We start from the raw sequence: 12,274 nt of genomic DNA, 5'->3' as shown, positions 1-12,274 counted from the left end.
TTCCAGGATATAGTCTTCTCTTATGCGTGTGGCAAAATCAAATGGTTTACCTACGTTAAAAACCTTTGTTCCAGGAGAATTTTGGTCCTCGCCCTGTACCACGAAACATTTTTTTAGGGCCTCCCTCAAGAAGGTATTCTGGAAGTATATGTATTTTGCTGAAATAAGGAACGTCCCAGAGGGGTTTCTTATTGACACAATTTTAGATTTTAAGATTGATACGGCTGTCAAGTCCTTTTTAGTTTACATAAACGCGACAGTTGCTAGGCAAGTATACCTCAAACTTCGATATGACACCTTCCCACTATTGTCACTTCTAGCGAAATGGAACCTCCCACTTCTGCTTGGGTGTTATATGTCCAACATGTCAGCAGGCTGAGGAATCCTTGGCACATTACATTTTCTTTTTTTGGTCCCTTCTATGCTTGGCCCAGAAAAACCTGGATTCTCCATTTATGTAAACAACTGGGCAGCAGACAGCATCAGAATGATCTACTGTTCCTGTGCCTGGAGTCCAATCAGAGAATTGTTTTGCTAAGTCCAAATATCTCTATTGAAGTTGGTGTATCAGAAGTAAATGTAAATAGAAAAGAGCACCGTGCCAGAGTAAATCACTAACGGTCCTCTAGAGGATCCAATTCTGTTAGAAAGCGTGCAGTATTAGCAGTACATCAGAGCCAAAGACATCAATCATGTGTACATCAGTCCACATTTTTTATAGAAAATATATATTTTTATTCATTTTTGTACAGTTAGACATTTCTAAAAAACATTCAATGATTAAATATTCAAGAGTTAATAGGTGAGATCAGTGCAATTTTTCGTATTACATAAGAAAAAAGACATCTTCATGATGTTCAGTGTTCCACTCACTCCAGGGCAATTCTAGGGACTCAACAGACACTCACACCTTCAGGGGATCAATCAAGCTCACAAACATTCAAACAATTCATTAAGTTGGATCTCGCATGGCCTGCAACTAAGAAATGAGATTGTGGTTGCATGGACGGGGGTGCAACGGTAAGAAGACAGATTATTTATATTTATTTATTTATTTTATAACACTTGTAAGGCGCACAACTACCCACAAAGGGTTTCCCGGCGCCGGACCAGCAAAACACAAAACACAACTGGATAGAGAACAGTCAAAGCACTTATTTGTCGAACAACCAGGTTTTTACGCTTTTTCTGAATTTCATATAGCTTTCCTCCTTGCGAATATGAATGGGCAATGTGTTCCAAAGAGTTGGGCCCAAATAGGAAAAGGATCTCCCGCCTATTCTAGCCCGTTTGAACCTCGGCACCGCAAAATTTGCTGCTGTGCATGAACGAAGGCTGCGATTGGGGAGGTAGGGCTTAGCATGGTCCTGTAGGTATTTGGGGGCAGTGCCAGCTTTGATTTTAAATAGGTAGTTCAGGGTTTTGAAACGAATCCGGTTTTCAACCCTGAGCCAATGCAGGTCCCTAAGATGTTTGGTGATCCTAGCGGATCTAGGGATTCTGCAAAGCAGTCTGGCAGCAGCGTTTTGCACCAGTTGCAGACGTCTTATTACTGCTTTGTTTGAGCCCAGGTACAAGATGTTACCGTAATCAAGCCGAGATGTCACTAAGGCATTGACTACGGTCTTCTGGGTAGTAGATGGTAACATCCAGACAATTTTGCGTAGCCATTTAAGAATGGTAAAACATATGCCTGCCACTTTGTTGGCTTGCTGTGTCATAGATAGACTGTCATCTATGATGACCCCAAGGTTTCTAACCTGAGAGGCTGGAGGTGGAAGTTTACCTAATGACGATGGCCAATGGGGATCACTCCAGAGATCTTTACTATTCCCTAAGAGGAGGACCTCTGTTTTCTCCCCATTTAATTTAAGTTGGTTAGCTGACATCCAACTAAATATTTCCTGAAGGCCTATTTTTAATGCAGATGGAGCAGACGAGTCAGATTTAGAAAGTGAAAACAGGATTTGAGAATCATCAGCATATGTCATTAAAATGAGACCAACATTTTCTGCAAGGTTGGCCAATGGTCGTAAGTACAAATTAAAAAATAAAGGGCTCAGGATCGATCCCTGTGGCACACCATGAGGAGAGTAGAATACCTCAGAGCATGCCTCCGAAGAGGAGATCTAGAAAGTGCGGAGGGATAAGTATGATCTAATCCACTCCAGTGCTTTGCCTTCGACACCATTCTCCTCCAGCCTGCCAAGCAGTATGGAGTGGGAAATGGTGTCGAAGGCCGCACTTAGATCCAATAAGACCAATGCTACCATTTGGCCATCATCCATGAGCTCCCTGATCTTTTCTGTGACCCCGAGCAGGGCCGTCTCGGTGGAGTAACCACTCCTAAACCCAGACTGGGACGAATAAAGAAGATCGTTATTTTCCACATAAGTTGAAAGAGCCTTATGAATGTGCCTCTCCAAATTTTTAGAAAAGGCAGGCAGTAATGAAATTGGACGATAAGTGGCCAATATCATAGGGTCTGCGGCCGGCTTTTTAAGCAGAGGACTGACCATAGCATGTTTCCATAGAGCAGGAACTGTGGCCTGCTCTATGGAGGCGTTCAATATCTCTGCTATGGAAATCATGGCAGAGTCCTCCAATTGACTTATGATACTGATAGGAATAGGGTCACGTGGGGAACCCGATTTGATCGATTTTAATAGTTCCTTCAGTTTATCCAGATTAATGGGAGGCCAGGCTTCAAGATGACAATTTCCTCTGGGGACTTGGGGGGAGTTATCTTGCTTGTATGTAATCGTGCTGTCCCTGTTGATATTAGTGACAATGTTCTCAATCTTTTCGGTGAAAAAAGATGCCAAGTCCTGGCACTGCTGGGTATTGAGAGGGGTAGGCTCCGCTCTTGAATTCTCACCAGCCAACTCTTTTACAGTGTTAAAGAGAGTCTGGGATTTATTTACGGCCATGTTAATAGTAGTGGTAACATAGCATGCTTTAGCTTTCATGCATGCCGAATGATAGCTATTTCTGGCCTTTCGATAAACTTCTTTTTGATGTAGTTCATAGTTTTTACGCCACTGCCTCTCCAGGGTCTTACACGTGGATTTTTCTTTCTTAAGAGCTTCTGTGTACCAGGGGGCGGGAGGGCGATGTGCTTTTCCTTTGCAACGGGATAGGGGCAGGCAGGTATCCACTGCGCCATTTAACCATGTTTGTGTAGCCTCTGCTATGCTTTCCATATCTCCATCTAAACATGGGTGATCTTTCCTCAAAGCATTGTTGAGATCCTCCAAGTTTAGAGATTTCCAATTTCTCCTAAAAGTATCTGAAGGAGTCGTAACAGGACATTTGATAGGTTTAAGTGAGATAGCGAAACGTAATAGGAAATGGTCTGACCAGAGAACAGGAGTAGTGTTCAGCCATGAGAGTTCTCTCATATTTGATATAATAGGGTCTAACAAGTGTCCAGCTTTGTGAGTTGGACCCCTATTACGTAAAGTCATATCTAAAACCATGAAGTCGTCTATTAAGTTTTTGCAGGTCTTGTTGTTGTCATCTTCTAAATGAAGATTCAAATCTCCAAGTACAGTAAAGTTTTGGGCATTCAAATGTTGAGGTAGGATAAAGTTCACCAAATTGTCTGACCAAGAGGGATTATTTACTGGCGGTCGATAGATCAGTAAGCCAGAAAAGGTAAAATTAGGACTGAGGGTAATTTTAAATGATGCCGCTTCGCAGTTAGGAATGTCTGCAGGTTCAAAGTTGCACACAAAATCTCTACTGTGAATAATGACAATACCCCCTCCTGTTTGGCCTACACGATCCCTCCTTACAATAGTATAGCTCGGGGGGAGGGCAGTTGCAACGTCTGGACCTGATCCGTCATGAAGCCAAGTCTTAGTTAAGAATATGGCGCTGGGCTTTTTTTCCATTAAGAGATGAAAAATATCTAATTTATGTTGTGGTAGTGAGCGACAGTTTACCAAGTAGAATATATAATTGTTAGGACTCTCTCCCTGCTGGTAAGGTTTGAAAACAGTACCCTGGGGAGTGTCAGAATAGGGCTGATAGTTAGTCAGAGAAAGGGTACATTCAGGGCATGTTTGTACTCCAGCTAATAGCGGGTTCAGTGTTATGCAGTTATCATGGCTATTGGGGCGTAACGCCCTAAGTTGCGCACATGTTATCATACCTGATAAAGAAGGGGCAGAGATTTGTGCCCTATGTCCCGGCCTGGCCCGGACGGGCACAGACGGGCTGACTCTGGCTAGACTCCGGCGAAGACGAGGCGCGTCCGCTGATACGCGTCCGCTAACGCGGAGAAGGACTGTTTCCTTTTAACACGGAGACTAGCGTGCTCTCACCGCTCTGTCCCGCCCTAAGATGGCCGCCACTAAATCCCTGGTGCTCGGTGCCTTGCCCTAAATTGGCAGGTATCGATCGAGTGTGTGCTGGGGTAATTGCGGGTAAGCGACGAGTGTGCTGACTGCAAATTAGTGAATTTTAAAAACACAAGTATAACAAATTAACACAACTGCAATTTTAAAATATTCAGTTCGAGTAAAGTCGGCTTTGATGTATCCTCTAGCAAAATGTAAGGCATTAAGGTAACACACTGCCTGAGTGCTCGCTGACTAGATGGTAAGATGTTTTCCACAGGGACTCAAATACTGCCATTCTTAATGGTAGCGGTGACGCGCGTTTCGGTGTAAGGCACCTTCGTCAGGGCAAGCAGATGCAGCCAAGGAAGGGAACACACATGCTGGGTCCAGGGGGACTTCAAGGTGATACCGGGTATACACAATCTGAATTTTCCCAATCTATTAGATTAGGATTTCTATTCAGTCAAGGGGAGAATTCTATTTTTCTTTCCTTTAAATGACTGTGGGGAAATGCACAGTAATATAATTCGTTCTTCTTAAAATCGGGCTTCGTGTGGCAGGGGATCAGGCACTGATGGTTATTAATGAACGTTAGCCGCGTCTGGATATCGAAGGGCGGCAGTGGTGAAGGCTTCACAGTATCCACTCCCTTTAAACAAAAGGGCTCGGAGGGGAAGAGTCCCTGTGATTTTAGGAGATCGAAGCGCTTCCAGACTGCTAGGGCTTTTTCCGTTTCCTTCCGATGGCGACGTGGAGGTGGTCCAACACGAATTAACACGAAAAATGTATTCTAGTTTTATTGTTTATGCAAGGAAGGGGGCAGTGGGGGCAGGGGGAGTAGAGGTGGAGGGAGGGGGTGGGGGTGGGGATGGCTGGAGTGGAGGTGTAGGTAGGGAGGGGATGGGATGAGGTGTGAGTGGGAGTGGCGGTGTAGGGAGGGAGTGGGTGGGGGAGGGGTGAGTGGAGATCGAGGGGGTGAGTGAGGGAGGTGTAGGGAGTGAGAGTGGAGTTGAAGGTGGGAGAGTGGAGTTGAAGGTGGGAGAGTGGAGTTGAAGGTGGAGGGAGGAGGGAGTGGAGGTGGAGGGAGGTGGGAGTGGAAGCAGAGGGAGGGGAAAAGGAGGTGCACGATCTGCAGGCTGCTCACTTTAATATTTTAAAATAAAACGTAGTATCTGTCCTGTGTGTATCCAAAACCTCTGGTGGAGTATTTTCGTCAGGAATCCAGCAGATGGCAGTCCTGTATTTGTTCTGAATTGTTATCAACATCTTGCTGTAATTTTCTTAATCTGAAAGAAACAGGTTAGTATTAGATTCCTTACCTTAGAATATCCCCAGGCGTCAGACTGTATCTGGAAATATTTGCGTAGCAGTACCCTTGCGCGTCGGTAGGCATCGTCTGCGGCTCCGCGTCTATCGTCGGCGTCGTTGGCGCCGGGATGAGGTCGCCGGAGGACTTAGACGCCGCCCTCGCGCGATGACGTCAGTTCTTCTTTTTTCCGCGCCAGCAAGCGCCGATCCGGTAAAATGTGGTACCCGTAGTCAATCTTTGACTAAACTTTTTTGATCTTTTTTGGTCGATTTTCAAAGTCTATCGACTCCGACGGTGCCGGTAGGGATGCCCGGGTTCAAACCCTGCGTCAACTGCAACCGACTGATGTCGGTTACCGACCCCCATCACCAGTGCCTTCACTGTCTGGGTCCCGACCACGACGACAAGTCCTGCTCCGACTGCCGGGCCCTGACGTCCAAAGCTAGACAGGAGCAGTCCCGCAAGCGACTCTAGCTCCGGCAGTCGACCCCGCGTCGCTCGAGGTCCCAGTCCGAAAGGAGGTCGAGGGACCGGTCGCGGGATCGGAGTCGTCACCAGTCTTCGGGCTCGAAGTCCTCAGGTAAGAGGCACAAGAAGTTGAAGAGGCGTCATCGCTCTTCCGATGCGGCCGGGAGTTCTGGCGACACCGTCGGTCCCTGGGCCGAACGCGACGCCGGAGGAGATCGGGGCCTTCCTCATGGCCATGATGTCGCTTGCTCCTCCGTCTGGTTCCGCGGCACCGACTGGGGGCCCCAGCAGGTCGGGTGCTTTGGCCCCGACGCCGCCGGCGACTTCGGTCCTGGCGCCGCAGGTCCCCGTTGGATCCGGTTCCGGATCCGGGTCGTCGCCGGTCGACCTTATGAACTCGCCGACGCCGATCCCTAGGGTGTCGCCACCGGCGCTGTCCCAGGACGACGCCGTACCCGGTCGTACCCTCGGACCGGCGCTGCTTGGCGCCATACTCAACGCCGCTAGGAGATTTTTACTTCTATGACCCAGCCCCATCCTTTGGCCCGGAGTCTAAGGAGTTGGGTGGTAAAGGTGATTGGGAGGGGTCTGAGGACCCTCTGGCACAGGAGTGCCAGTCTTATCAGGACTGGAAAGGTGAGCTAGGGGAGGCCAGTGGTCTGGACACCTCGCCAGACACTGGTTTTGTTTCCCCTCCTACCGTGGCTAAGGAGGAGGGGGCTGCCTATAGTGTGGTGCTGACGCGGGCGGCCAAGGCCTCGGGCCAGGTGCTCCCCGTCGCGGCCGTGAGGACTAACCTTATCACTGAGGTCCTTAAACCGCAGGCAAGCTCGGCTGAGCCTCTGCTGCCGTTTAATGAGGCCTTGTCTGACGTTCTTCTGGGCACTTGGTCCAAGCCCGCTACAGGTCAGCCTGTAGATAGGAACGTGGCCAGACGCCACCGCCCCGGCTCCGGGCGACCCTTGCTTCCTGTCCACCCACCCCAGCCCCAAGAGCCTGGTTATCCAGGCCTCTAACTCCCAGACCGCATTCCCGATGGCTTCCCCCGATCGGGAATCCAAGAGGTATGAGCAATACGGGAAGAAGGTATTCTCCTCCCTGAGTTTGGGGTTGCGGTCAGTCAACACCGCGTGTCTCTTGGGCCGTCACACCCACTCTCTGTGGGACACGGTCGCGGACGTGCTGCCACAATGTCCGGAGGAGGCCCGGACTAAACTCGCCCAAGTCCTTCCGGAGGGTCGAGATGCGGCACGGTATTCCATCCGGTGTGGGCTGGATACCACGGACTCACTGGGCCGAGCGATGGCAACGACTGTGGCGATTCGTCACCACGCCTGGTTGAGGTCCACTAACTTTTCGGCTGATGTCCAAAACCCCCTTATGGACATGCCGTTTAAGGACTCCAGGGCGACGGCCAAGTCCTTGGGCCTCTCGGCCCGCTGCCTTTTGCTCCTTTCGTGGCCAAGGAAGGGGCGCCCCCACACGTTCTGCCAGCCACGGGCCGCAGACTACCATCCAACGCGGTGGCGGACGTGGAAACCGCCGTGGCGGCGGTTGGGGACAACGGCGAGGCCAGTCCACACCTACCCCTGCAGCATCCGCCTCAAAACCCTCCTAGTCCGAGCTTTCAGGCCCATGTGACGCCAGTGGGGGGCAGGGTTCGCCATCACCACCTCTACTGGCGCACTGTCACATCAATGCCGCCCTCTCCAATTTAGAGAGTGCAGTAGAGAGATTCTCGGAATTGATTAGCGAAGCCGTCCATTTTCTCCCGCAACCTTCGGTGAGTGGTCGCACACGGGACGCCCCATTGAAACCATGGTTCACTGACCACCTAAAAACATTGAAGCTGGGTTGCAAAAAATTTGAACGGGCTTGGCGCCTCGAGTACTGCCCCCGAGCTAAGGCTACTCTTCTCACCGCCCAAAGAGAATACTGTGCTGCCATTAAAGAAGCCAAAGGCAACTTTTTTGCAGACAGAATATCCAGAGCTAACAATAACAGTAGAGAAATCTTTGCTATTGTCCGCAGCTTTATGTCACCGGTGGCTGAACTCTCCACCGCCCCTATCTCTTCCGAATGGTGCGAGGAGCTGTCTACCTTTTTCATAGATACAATTAAAAAAATCAAGGCAAGTCTACGGACACCAACTCCGGGGCAACACCTCTCATCTCTGCTGCCGGCACAGTGTATCAACATGCTGAACCAGCTCTTCACGCATTTTGATCGAGCAGAAGAGAAGGACGTTCTGTCCGTTTTGAAATCTCTAAAATCCGGGTCACCAGCGGACCCTTGTCCCGTGAGAGTTTTGAGTCGGGTGGCGGAAACAATCGCACCAGTAGTAGGGGCCTTGGTCAATGAGTCACTTCTGTAGGAGAGTAGGATCTGCAATCCTATGATCACCCCAGATTTTTGCTTTTTGCTTCACTGGTTTACGACTTCCCTGGCTGTGGGCCTGCTAATCAGACCCACAGCCTAGCTGTTCTCTCACTAAATTGACACGTGTACCTTAGGTGCCTTTACCAATTGGTACTGTGCCACCTTATCAGACCCTGTAACTCGGGGAATAGGTGTACCCAGGGTCTACCAGGGGCTGCAGCATGTATTATGCCACCCCTGGCTGGCCATCTAAATCTGACACAACTGGCTGCACGACAGCTGGGGCAAGGTGGTGTAATCACCCTTTGCTTTAGATATAGAACTTATATCTAACCCTAAAATGGACACATGTATTCCTATCAGTCACTCCTATGGCAGGCCTTAACAATCCTGAAGGCAAAGTGCTTGGAATCGTGTGAGATGGTGCTCTGGCATGAGCTGAGCCCGTTTGCAGCTTGCGGAACCAAGTCCTAATAGCTGTTCCATGATAACGCATACCATATACTCTTAAGTGCATTATAATCCTCGCGGTTATTTGCCAACTCTGGTATCGCTTTATCAAAACATGTCGAGTAAGGTGTCATACGAATTGGAATACTAACCTCTCGCCAATTCTGGCGACGGGGTTAGCATTCCACCCTTCTAGAGGGACACGACATGTGTGTAACTGTGAACCCCGGTTAAAGCTAACTCAAGCCTCAGCATCACAAAATGGATGCTGCCACCACAGACACAAGTCTGACCTCCTGCTGCTGGGAGTCCTTCCAGCGAGGAGAGCTTGGACAAAGGGTTTCCTGTCAGCGGCGGTGCTAGCACCATCCCAGACAGGGTTTTGTGTATCCTAGGTAGGCAGGGCTGAATGGGAAGGTGACTGCAAGTGGCACCCCGGTGCTCACTGTGCATATACCGGCTTGAACCAGTTCCAGGGGCACACCAGCCCCTGAGCTGGGGAAAGTCCGGACAGGGGAGAGGGGTGTAACCACCCCCCTTCCTGGTCCCACCCATGGGCAGCACCTAGTTGCTTACCAGCCCCTTTCTTTAAAATAAAGGTAGGAGCGGGGACCCTTCCAAATTAGATCATCTTTGAATCCTGAAACTACTTTCTGAGAAAGGAACTCAAGACTTCTCAAGATTTCTCCCTTGTGACTAAGGAGTAGTCACCCTGCAGCAGCAGGCACCAACTAAGTATCTTGCGGTTTGCTGAAACGTCCTTCCTCCGGAACCAGACTGACCCAGCACGACGAGACCCGGACTCCCTGCCCTCTCTGACCTCAACCTGTTCCTACAGCACAGCTGAGAACCGTAGGTGCGACGAGACCAGAGGACCCGGCGATCATCAGAACCAGCACGACACTGAACTAGCACGACCACCGAGGGACCCTCGAGTGGGTGCACTGGGGTAAGAGAAGCCCCAACCCCAAGCAGCACGAGCCCCGAAGACCAGCCCCCCTGCATCCTCCAGATCTGCGTGGGGCCCTTTTTCCTCTGTGTTGCTTGCCACGTTGTCCGTTCACTTGCCCGTTGGCTAGTGACCCTCCAGACGACGTCCTACGGTTGTTACACCGCTGGTCTAGCTCCTCTAGACTGGCCCTAGTCTCCTCCTGAAGGGGACCTTCCTCGGACCCTCCTGGTCCACTCAAGACGCCATTTTGTGTCGCCACGTGGGCTTGCCGTAGCCAAGGCTTGTTGCCTCCTTCACCGGATCTAGCATCGCCAGCAGCAGACATCCGACGTGGGACAGCTCGCAGACCTCCAGCCTGGTCGACATCAGCGCCCCTGGTCCGTGCAGCAGCAGAATCCAGTGTCACCTCTTCGCCTGGCTGAGTGACCTCGTCCGGTGCCATCCTGGTGCCCACCTAATCACTGGCTAGTTATTCAGAACTTGGTCCCCTCTGCTTACAGGTACTCTTTTTCACTGATCCGTCCCCGGATCAGCCCGGAACATCTTCACTGGTCGCCTGCCAGCAACTTCCACTTCAGGCTCCTGGTTCGTCAACGAGGATTCCCGACGACACTTGAACCCTATGCAGCCGCAGACCCTGGGCTAGGTAAACCGAGTACCACGGTGCTCCAGCGTAGATCCACTCTCTAAGTGTCTAGATCAGCTTTCGTTTTTGACCTACCTAGTCGGGTTCGCCCGAGAACACTAACTTTGCATTTGCTAGTATCCATAGACTTTGTCCCGCATTACGTGTGAGAGTTTCCACTCTGCACACGGCGCTCCTAGGCCTCCTGCTTCTAATCTAAGGGTTCAGCATTGTAGGCCTAGCGATTCTAAAGTCTCTGAGAATAGTTTCTTACCTGCTAGCAATTTGCATTCCACTTCCATAGTATATGGTTTTTCGTGCCCCTCGGGCATTTGTGTAAATTGTGCGACTTTCAGTATTTCTTTAAGAGTTTTGTATTGTGCGTAGCGCCCTGTCCTCATAAAGAGTCCAGGGTTGTTGTGTTATAAATAAATATCCTTTTATTTTCATAACAACTTGTGTGGTGTCCTTTCACTTGGTGTTCAAGGGGTATATGTGATGGTATAACAGCTGGCTTAACACGCCCTCTAGAGTTTGGCCTAAAGACTGCTCTTGTCCATGCTACTAGGATAGCTGGTCTATAAGGTTGACTTACAACCAATCATCAATAAGGGTTGTTTGGACGACTACATAGTGATCACTAGAATAGTGAGCACTGCATATCAGGCCAACTTCTCACAACTTCAATCAGGCATAATGCCCCCACAATGGAAACACGCTAAACTTCTTCCCCTTATTAAGAAGCCCACGGCTGACCCGCTTCTATTGTCCAACTTCCGCCCCATCTCTCTTTTCCAGCCCTGTGCGAAAAGGTGGCCTTCAGACAGCTGGAGAAATTTGTTGAATCCTCCGGGGCACTTCACCCTGCTCAATCTGGGTTCAGAACATCATTCAGCACCGAGACAGCGCTGGTGGAGATCACAGAGGCCATTTGAGAGTGTCTGGACGGGGGCAGCAGGGCGGCATTGATCCTGTTTGATCTTTCTGCCGCGTTTGACACGGTACCCCACCTCCAGCTTCTCGCCAGGCTGTCGGATATTGGTATTACGGACATGGCCTTAGCCTAGGTCAAGGCATTTTTGGAAGACCGTTCCCAACAGGTGTGGATGCCCCCCTTCTATTCAACCGGCAGTGAAGTGGCCACAGGGGTCCCGCAGGGTTCGATGTTGAGCCCCCTGCTTTTCAACGTATATCTGACACCCCTCATCTATCTGGCGGAAAGGATGGGATCCTTTCCCCCTTCTAATACAGAAAGAGACGACGAGCGATCCACTCCTCTTATACCATCGCCACTCTCCCTGACTGAATTTGCGGTAATATCGGAAGCAGATTCTATGACTGAGCTCCTTAAATGTAAATCAGGCTCCCCCAACGACCCTTGGCCAGCCAAGCAATACAAAAAATTGCCACCCCTACTTAACCCCTATTTAAATCACATCTGTAATGACTCACTCCGTACAAGATGCTTCCCTACCAAATGGAAGCATGCCTCCCTAGTCCCCATTCTGAAGAAACCCAACTTGGACCCAGACCTCCCCAGCAATTACAGGCCCATTTCCCTCCTGCCTGCCCCAGCCAAGATCTTGGAAAAGCTGGTTCATTCCCAACTGGCTAGTTTCATCGAATCCAATGGGCTCCTCCATGCCTCCCAGCATGGCTTCAGGTCGGGCCACAGCACTGAGTCGGCCCTCATTGAAATGGCCGACTCTGTGAGATGGACGCTTGACCGAGGGTCGAGGGCGGTG

The 12,274-nt window shown here is 50.2% G+C and overlaps 1 protein-coding gene across 3 annotated transcripts in view; it reads left to right on the top strand.

Moving 5' to 3' along the window:
- The window catches only part of PARP4 (poly(ADP-ribose) polymerase family member 4), a 1,988,214-nt gene that overhangs the window by 900,457 nt on the left and 1,075,483 nt on the right, over positions 1-12,274 (top strand). The window lies entirely within an intron of this gene.

Source organism: Lissotriton vulgaris, chromosome 8 (assembly GCF_964263255.1).
Source record: "Lissotriton vulgaris chromosome 8, aLisVul1.2, whole genome shotgun sequence".
NCBI classification, from domain to species: domain Eukaryota; kingdom Metazoa; phylum Chordata; class Amphibia; order Caudata; family Salamandridae; genus Lissotriton; species Lissotriton vulgaris.
The sequence above is the reverse complement of the archived record's forward strand: the minus strand, read 5'-3'. Positions and strand labels throughout refer to the sequence as shown.